Here is a 10,167-nt window from a genome sequence, read left to right as displayed (position 1 = left end):
AGCATAATTCTCTGGTTCCATCCACGTTGCTGCAAGTGACAAGATTTCATTATTTTTGGTGACTGGGTAATATTCCAACGTGTGTGTGTGTGTGTGTGTGTGTGTGTTTCACACACTACTTATTTATCCTCTCATCAGTCAATGGACATTTGGGCTTTTTCTATAACTTGGCTATTGTTGATAGAGATGCTAAAAACATTAGGTGCATGTACCCCTTTGAATTGGAATTTTTGTATCTTTTGAATAAGTACCTAGAAATGCAATTGCTGGGTCATAGAGTAGTTCTAGTTAAGAGGGTTTCCCTTTCTCCACAACCTCACCAACAGCTGTTATTTCCAAAAATGTTGAATGCTTCATAAATTTGTATGTCCTTCTTGCACAGGAGTGATGCTAATCATCTCTGTATCTTTCCAGCTTTAGTATGTGCTTCCAAAGTGAGCACTATGATTTAATTTTTGTGAAGGCTATAAAGTTTGTGTTCAGATTCCTTTTTTCACATGTACATGTCCTATTTTTCCAGCACTACTTGTTGCAGTGATGATCTTTACTCCATGGTGTTGCTTTTGCTTTTTTGTCACAGATCAGTTGACTATACTTATGTGGGTCTCTTTGGGGGCTCTCTATTCTAGCCCAGTGATCTCTCTACTCTTTTACCAACATACTGTCCTGATTACTGCAGTTTTGTACCAAATATTAAGGCTAGGTAATGTCAGTCCTCTAGCATTGTTCTCCCCAGACACAGAGGAATGAAGTAAATAGTCTTAGGTGGATCCAATCTATTGCAAATACATGCACATGAATTCTGCAATTAATCATTAAAAAGCAACTGATGTGATAAAGTGACATCCTTTGCTTTTTAGGACACATGTGCTACTAGCATGATTAGGCCCCAAGGTGTATTGATGATTTTAACCTTATATAGAGGCAATATAAACATGTATTTTACATATTCTAATATTGATGAAATCCAAATGTATCTTACATTTGGTGCCAGAAGAAATATTCTACGTAGAGGTGTAAGATGTGAATTTTCTGCTTTTGCTTATTTATTAATTCATAAATTTGTATGCTAATCCATCTGTCATCTGAATTCATTTCTTTGTTTTGATGTTATCACATATTTGCTTTTTAATTAAATGTGAATGTTTAATGTGGCTTAATATATCTCCAAAAATCTTAAATTCTGAAGCACCACTGAAATAAGATTACCACGTATTTAGATATTACTCCATGGACACATGGTAATATGATCAAAAACAGCAAAAATCACCAAGCATCTCAAAATTAGAACATTACAAATGTAGAATTTTGGAAAACTTTAGTTTAATGAAGAGACCTACAGATAATAGCTAAATACGAAATACAGGATATCTGTGTTTTTCATCATACATCAAATTTAGCCATTGGTTTTTAAAAGCCCTGCATCAATAAAATGTCATGAACAAATAAAAGTAATTTTGAGAGTCTTTAAGATGTGAATATATGGAAAGCATAGACTCATGCTGGACTACTTAATCTGTGTACTTCTGTCTAGACTGTCACTCCTTTCCCTTTACAACACTAGCAATACCATGGTTACTATTTTATTTGTGAACATCATTACTAATATCATGGTGCCTTTTATCTTTGTTTACATCAATTCTGAAACATAGATGCGCAGCTCCCAAGTTATCTCTGAGCCTCTGAATTCACTTCCTATGACCTGATGGAGGATCAGGAAACTCTGGACCCATTCATCTCTATCTTTATTTTTCTCCATATTACTTAAGGGCATCTAAATAGAATATATTTTATTTATCTTTAAATTTATTTATAGTTTCCATTCAGTAGAATAAAATAAACTCAAAAAGGCAAAGTTTCTGTCTGTACTATCCATTGGTACGTTCCAGCACTAGAACAGACTATAACCTATAATAGTTGCTTAGTACACATGGGTTAAATGAATATATAAATCCTGAAGAAAAAATAGATTTACACAAATTGATGCTGATCATTACATGCATATATTTAACTCACCCCTCCCCCCAAATACCACAATAAATCCTGAAATACCCCTCTGTTTCAGCACAGGCAAAATGCCATACATTGGGTAGCTTATATACAACAGATACGGAGACAGGAAGTATAAGATCAAAGTGTTAGCACATTCTGGTTTGTGGTAAGAGCTTACTTTCTGGTTCACAATAACTTCTTGCTGTGTGGTCACATAGTCTTAGGGGTAAGGGAGCTTTGTGGGCATTTTTAATAAGGGCTCTAATCATCTTCTACCTCCTAATACCATCAGCTTAGAGATTAGATTTTAATATATGAATTTTGAGGGGAAATAGCCAGGCCATAGCAGTATCTTACAAATGATCAAATTAAGCCACATAAAAAAGAGAAAAAAATTAGTCCAAGAAAAGCACATATCTTCAAAGTCACAGAAAACCACCTAGAGAAAAAGAAAACTAAGAAAAATTAATAAATTAATCTTATGTGTTAGATAGGTACCCTGGCCAGCAGATACTAAGGTGGAATTAGAAATACAGATTTACTGAGGGATAATGCCTATGAATGTTAAAAACAAGAGGAAGAAAGAATAGGCTAGAAAAGCCTTCAGACTGTAATGCAGGTCCTATATTTTTGAAAGAAGGGGGATGGGTGAAGGAACATTGGGTAAAAAGAGCCTCAAAGCACAGTACAGCTCCACAGTATGGAGTCCTGAACTGATCACAACAGCAAGTTCTTGTATATCCATGGTACTCAGTCATTGATGAGGACTTCCTAGAAGGCCAAGGTTAGCAAGCTCAAGTACAGTCTAAAGCCAACCTCAGCTGGAGACTGTGAGCCAGTTTCACAGGGCACAGCTGGTTCTCTTTTTACCAGTTATCTGAAAGCCACACTTGTATGGTTGTCACATGATAGGAACCTATATGAGGGGGCTACAGCTTTGGATAGAAAACAGGCAATAAATTTTTTCTTCTAGGGCAAAGTAATACAAGTCTCACTTCCTCTGGTCCTAGATATTGTCTGCATTCTTCTTCATGCTTTCCAAGTTGCTCCTCCCCTCTTGTGCTTTAAATATCTCTCACTTCTCTGGCTACCTCATCTTTCTCACTTCACTTTGCAAAGTTCTCTGCCTTCAGGGACTGTGTGATTAGATTGAACCCAGTAAGATAATATGAGATCATCTCCCTATTTTAAGGTCCATAACATTAGTGACAACTGTAAAATCCTTTACCATATAACATACTCATAAATTCCAGGGATTTTGTTCTGGATATCTTTGTGGGTCCATTCTGATGACAAATAGTGAAGTTCCTAATTGTACTTTTAAAAACAAATAGTGAAGCTCCTAATTGTACTTTTAAAAACAAAACTACTCAAATCAAATTTGAATATATGTTGAATACTTGCATATGTATATACACATATATGAATATAAATTCATGAGAGCATGTATTTCCCTCCAAAGTCTAAATCATTAATGCCAAGATACATTTTTCCATATGTTTCCAAGATGTTTCAAACCTATATTCCATTTAGATGTGTAGAAAAAAATCAAATGAAAACATATTATAAGAAACCAAACATTTTTGAATAACTAATTTTGATTTAGAAAATCATGAAAACAATCTCATTAACAAAATATTGAGGGACACTCATGATGTCTACTTAATTTTGTTCCTGTTTCTCAACATGGACAGCAATTGTTCATTTTTCTATTGAAGGATACATGAGCTGTTCCTGAATTATGACTACATTGTACTGCTTAAATTCAGGAAAACGATGTTGTTTTAAAATAAGGTGTATTATCTTTCATTTCTCTGTGGTATATTCTGGGAAAAAGTGAAAATGATTTTAACTACTGTAGCACTGCCTACATCAAAATAGAATTATAATTATGCTGCAGGTGGGAAACTACTCAAGGTACCTGCAGAGTACAGATAAAGTGGTTCATTGGCCATCCATTTCCCAGGCTGTTTAGCTTAATCTGAAGAGTATGTATAATGCATATTAATCCAAATAGCCCTGAACTCCAGCCATTTAGAGAAAGCACATCTGAATCTTCCTTAAAAATAGGTTTAGTAATGCAATTTTTTCTGGTTCTAATAATTATACTGGGTATTTAAAAACCTATCAGGAAGCCTATATTGTTATTCTAAAATACTTATCCAGAATTTTTACACTTCTGAGATTACCCTACTGTAAAGGGAGTAATGATGCCCTGCATGTGTACCATGTCAGAAGATGTTCAAAATATCACATCATAGCTAAAAATATGTAAACTAGTTACCATAATTATAGCACACAGATAGCTCAAGTTTAGTGGAAAATTCCCAAAGTATGAAATCTTACATCTTTCTTTTTAAAAGTGTCAAAAGTGAAAACATAACTTGCTCATTCCTACAAAAATGTTTATGGTCTATATATTAAACATTCACATATATTTTAAGGTACTGTGACATTATGCCACATAGGTCTGTTCATTTACTCTGTTAATTACACATCATATATGATGGTTGACAAGTAACTTGTGGCTTGGGACACAAATAACAATGTAGCAAGCAGATGTGATGTCAAATACCATTTATAAATCAAAGCTCTAATTCACTAATGCTCACAGGCTGGCAAATTCATTTTCACAATTCTGCTGATTATCTCTATGCATTTAAGGTATAATATCTATGAAAGCTACATAATGACCAACATCACTTTTAATAATAAAATTAATATTCCTTGAATTAAGCCATATAATCAAAATAAAGTCAGTATTAAATTAAATATATTTTGTCGGGAAGATAAGACAAATCTATGTAAAAGTAATACTTACAACAGAGTTATCTATAAATTGCACATATAATTATATGATTTATAGTCAAATTAAGACTAAATGATTTGAACTAGAGAAGGAAGAAATACATTTTCTTACATCAGCCTTGAAAACAATGTTCAAAATTACAGAAAATATTTATATAACTCAAAAAATGTCTATGCATCCGACCAATACATACAAAGGACACTTTTGGTTAAGATAAGACATTCTCATTTCTTAATCAACAATCTTACATTAGGAGGAAAACAAAATGCATTAACTGGTTTTTAATAAATATATCTGACATTTATAAATGAGTGGAAATTGCAAACGAAGTATGCAAAGTATGCAAAACAAATCAAGGGAAATTATTTCTTCTTTTAATTTGACTTGAGGCAATACTCTTATTAAACACTTCATACTACATTCAGTTCCTGCCCTTACATCTTTTTATTGGCTGCTATAAATCCTTACCCAGAAAATTAATAAAACATGAAAATGTAATACTTAATCTAAGCTCTTTATTCTCTCAAGTTAAAAAAAAACAAAACTTAACTTGATTCAATCAAGTTTAAAAAGAGGACATTTCTGTAAGTAATCTAAATATATTCTACAATACAAAAAAGTTATGTTTTTAAGTTTTTATTTAAATCTGATTTTTGATGTAATCCAACTTAACAATTGGAACAAAACAAAACGAAAAGTAATTTTATGGATAGTCCCAGAAAGACAAAGTTACATACAAATTAACTAAACATCTGATTTGATGTACAATTTTTACTTTTCTACTTCTCAAATAATGTGAAGGAAATCTCTACAAAATAGAGAGAATTTCTAGAGCTCACCTTCTATGCTGCATAATTTGAAAGTTATTTAAAATTTTTGATTAATAGTGAATAGGTTACCTATATCTCCATCTACAAGGTAACATTCTAATTCAAAATTGAATGCTATTAACTCTAGTTATAGTTTATTCACCATTTAAAATTTAATTAACTCAATTTCTAGAATAGATGTTCTCAATGGATTTTGTTCAAAGATAAAATTCTAAATGACAGGGGCACCTGGGTGGCTTAGTGGGTTAAGCCTCTGCCTTCAGCTCCGGTCATGATCCCAGGGTCCTGGGATCAAACCCCACATTGGGCTCTCTGCTCAGCAGGAAGACTGCTTCCTCCCTCTCTCTCTGCCTGCTTCTCTGCCTACTTGTGATCTCTTTCTGTAAAAAAAAATAAATAAAATCTTTAAAAAAAAATTCTAAATGACAAAGATTTTTGCAAATGATATGGAAGGGCTTAAATATCAGAAAAGCACTAAACAAGTCAATAAAAGTTGTACTGAAATTATTATATTCCAGAATGATTCACAGTTTCTATAAGCAGTGACAATGCTTTCTCTGTTCATTTGGCCATCCTTCAACACTGTCACTTAGGTTTTAGGTTTTAGTCCTGTTCTATTTATAATGGATCCATGGAGTAAGTTTTTAAAGATGTATTTATTTATTTATTTATTTGAGAGAGAGAGAGAGAGCGAGAGAGAGAGAGAGAGAGAGAGCATGCACACATACAAGTGGAAGGGGTAGAGGGAGAGGGAGAGAGAATCTCAAGCAGACTCCCCACTGAGCACAATGGGGGGCTTGATCTGAAGACCCAGAGATTAGGACCTGAGATAAATGAAGAGCTGGACACTTAAATCAATTCTGCCACTCTGGCCCTCCTCATGGAGTAAGTTTTTAAATTCATTTTTAACTCTTGCCTCTTATTATTAATAAGGTAATTCTAAACTATACAATTCCTTGGCAAATATCTACAAAACATCAGATATAACTAGTTGAGACAAAAATCCTTATTAATAGTTAGCATCTGTGGAAGATTTCCATACAACACTATCCAGGACACAGTACCTGAAATAGTTGCTCTAGAACTGCCAATAATCAGTGAACCTAGCACAGCCATGAGAATGGTAACTTTTAATACTATTCTTTCTATTGGTTCTACAGGTATGACCTCTATCTTTAAACATCTTAGCATGCAGAATGAAGGATATTATCTTTCTTATACTTTTTATTACCTGAAAAATTATGTCCAAAGTGCTTATGCTATTATTCTATGATTACTTTCTCTCTCTCTCTCTCTCTCTCTTTCTATATATATATATATATATATATATATATAATTGGAAGTGTTTCACATGATTTTCTGATTATAAATGTCTAAAATCTTATATGTGGTTACATCTTACCATTACTGAACATTTTTAAAATTGGATTTGCATCAATATTAGAAGATATTTGGTTTAAAGCTTAGTGTATAACTCCTAATTTTTGCCTCCTTTTACAGTTTGCACAATTACTCTATCCTTACATTTTATATCTATATATAGTGATATATATGCATAGTGATATACATATGTATAGGTGATATACAGATATAGATATAAAGATATTGGTTATAAGGATTTAACTCACATGGTTATAAAGACTGAAAAGTTTCAAGATCTTAGGTTACAAGCTGTAGATCTATGATAGTGAATAGTTCCAGTTCAAAGACCTAAAAAACAGGAGAGTCAAAGCTATACATTCTAGTCTGTAATATGAGTCCAAAGGCAGGAAAAGACCAATATCCAGGCTCAAAGACAAACAAAGAGAGCAAATTATTCTTTACTCCACAATTATGTTCTACTCAAGCCTTCATTGGATTAGATGAAGCCCACCTACATTGTAGAGAGAAATATGCTTTATTCAGTATAATTATTCAAAGGTTAATTTTATCCAGACCCACAAAGAATAAGTTTTACTAAATATCTGGACACCCTGTGACTCAGTCAAGCTGACTAAAATTAATCATCATACTTGGATTCATGAAAATTTGAAAATGATTTAACTACGTGGCCAGAAGCATGGAAAAAAGAAAATTAAAATATTGCATTCAAGGAGATTTGCAGAAGTATGTAATTGGACCAATGCACATTGGCATAAAGTGTGAGAATCTTTGTCTCTCATATTAATGTCCACCACAGCATCCTCTATAGAAGATATGATTGGAAAACACAAGACGAGAAACTGAAAATTACTACAAAAAGAGGAAACTCTTAAAAGCAAAAAAACAAAAGGGGGGGGGGGCAATATAATGTATATTAATATTGGAAATCAACAACTTTCATTTCTACTGGGTGGAAGACAGTAAAAGAAAACTCTATTTAAATATCAACAAGTTGCAAATTAAGATCCTTTTGGAACTTCCCTTTGTCTTTACTTTCCCCAACCCCAAAGTATATAATCAGTTGTTCCTCACAATTTCAGGGAACCAGCTCTTTCTGTCCTGTCCCCATGATTTGATAATAACACTTTTTTACACACACACACACACACACACACACACACACTAGCCACAATTTGAAATATCTAGGGATAAACCACTCCGCCCAAACATATAAGGTGTTTTGTTTTTTTTTTTAAGATTTTTATTTATTTTATGTATTTGACAGAGAGGGACACAGAGAGAGAGGGAACAAAAGCAGGGAGAGCAGGAGAGGGAGAAGCAAGCTTCTTGCGGAGCAGGGAGCCCAATGGGGCCTTGATCTCAGAACCTTGGGATCATGACTTGAGCTGAAGACAGCGGCTTAAGGACTGAGCCTCCCAGGCGCCCAAGGTTTTTTGTGTAAAATTTTAAAGTACTCATAAAGAACCCAAAATATTAAAAGACTGGAAAGTTACTGCATGTTTTGGCTATCATGATATGTACTTATTGGTACCAGTTCTTTAGCTGTTATGACATGTCAATCCATCTTATGCCTTCATCATGAGTATAAAGTTCTTGACATTATGATTGCTCTAGTGACTTACTTTGTTTGATCACTTCCCTCTCTGCCTCTCTACTAACAGTATGATCGTACCATAATCTAGCTAGATACTAATTCAAGGAGAGTGGGGTTTTTTTGTTTGTTTATTTTTGTTTGTGTGTGTAATTTTTTTTTAAACTTTTTAAAAAATTTTTATTTTCAACATAACAGTATTCCTTGTTTATGCACCACATCCAGTGCTCCATGCACTCCATGCCCTCTCTAATACCCACCATCATAAATGTTTTTATTTCTGTTTTTAAGCTCGTTTTTTTTTAACCACTTTTTTTTTAAATTTTTTATTTTGTATAAACATATATTTTTATCCCCAGGGGTACAGGTCTGTGAATCACCAGGTTTACACACTTCACAGCACTCACCAAAGCACATACCCTCCCCAATGTCCATAATCCCACCCCCTTCTCCCAACACCCCTCCCCCCAGCACCCCTCAGTTTGTTTTGTGAGATTAAGAGTCACTTATGGTTTGTCTCCCTCCCAATCCCATCTTGTTTCATTTATTCTTCTCCTACCCACTTAAGCCCCCATGTTGCATCACCACTTCCTCATATCAGAGAGATCATATGATAGTTGTCTTTCTCTACTTGACTTATTTCGCTAAGCATGATATGCTCTAGTTCCATCCATGTTGTCGCAAATGGCAAGATTTCATTTCTTTTGATGTCTGCATAGTATTCCATTGTGTATATATACCACATCTTCTTGATCCATTCATCTGTTGATGGACATCTAGGTTCTTTCCATAGTTTGGCTATTGTGGACATTGCTGCTATAAACATTCGGGTGCACGTGCCCCTTTGGATCACTACGTTTGTATCTTTAGGGTAAATACCCAATAGTGCAATTGCTGGGTCCATAGGGCAGTTCTATTTTCAACATTTTGAGGAACCTCCATGCTGTTTTCCAGAGTGGCTGCACCAGCTTGCATTCCCACCAACAGTGTAGGAGGGTTCCCCTTTCTCTGCATCCTCGCCAACATCTGTCATTTCCTGACTTGTTGATTTTAGCCATTCTGACTGGTGTGAGGTGATATCTCATTATGGTTTTGATTTGTATTTCCCTGATGCCGAGTGATATGGAGCAGTTTTTCATATGGTACTGGCACAAAAACAGACACATAGATCAATGGAACAGAATAGAGAGCCCAGAAATAGACCCTCAACTCTATGGTCAACTAATCTTCAACAAAGCAGGAAAGAATGTCCAATGGAAAAAAGACAGCCTCTTCAATAAATGGTGCTGGGAAAATTGGACAGCCACATGCAGAAAAATGAAATTGGACCATTTCCTTACACCACACACAAAAATAGACTCAAAATGGATGAAGGACCTCAATGTGAGAAAGGAATCCATCAAAATAATTGAGGAGAACACAGGCAGCAACCTTTTCGACCTCAGCCGCAGCAACATCTTCTTAGGAACAACTCAAAAGGCAAGGGAAGCAAGGGAAAAAATGAACTATTGGGATTTCATCAAGATCAAAAGCTTTTGCACAGCAAAGGAAACAGTTAACAA

General features: G+C 34.4%; 1 non-coding gene across 1 annotated transcript; it reads right to left on the bottom strand.

The window, feature by feature from the left end:
• Nucleotides 1-337: 337 nt before the first annotated feature.
• LOC132009414 (U6 spliceosomal RNA) lies at nt 338-440 on the bottom strand. The gene has a single exon (XR_009401909.1). It is a non-coding gene; the product is annotated as a U6 spliceosomal RNA (small nuclear RNA).
• Nucleotides 441-10,167: the final 9,727 nt, after the last annotated feature.

Source organism: Mustela nigripes, chromosome 1, assembly GCF_022355385.1.
Source record: "Mustela nigripes isolate SB6536 chromosome 1, MUSNIG.SB6536, whole genome shotgun sequence".
Lineage (NCBI taxonomy): Eukaryota > Metazoa > Chordata > Mammalia > Carnivora > Mustelidae > Mustela > Mustela nigripes.
Note: the sequence above shows the minus strand (reverse complement) of the source record. Positions and strands in the feature narration are given on the sequence as shown.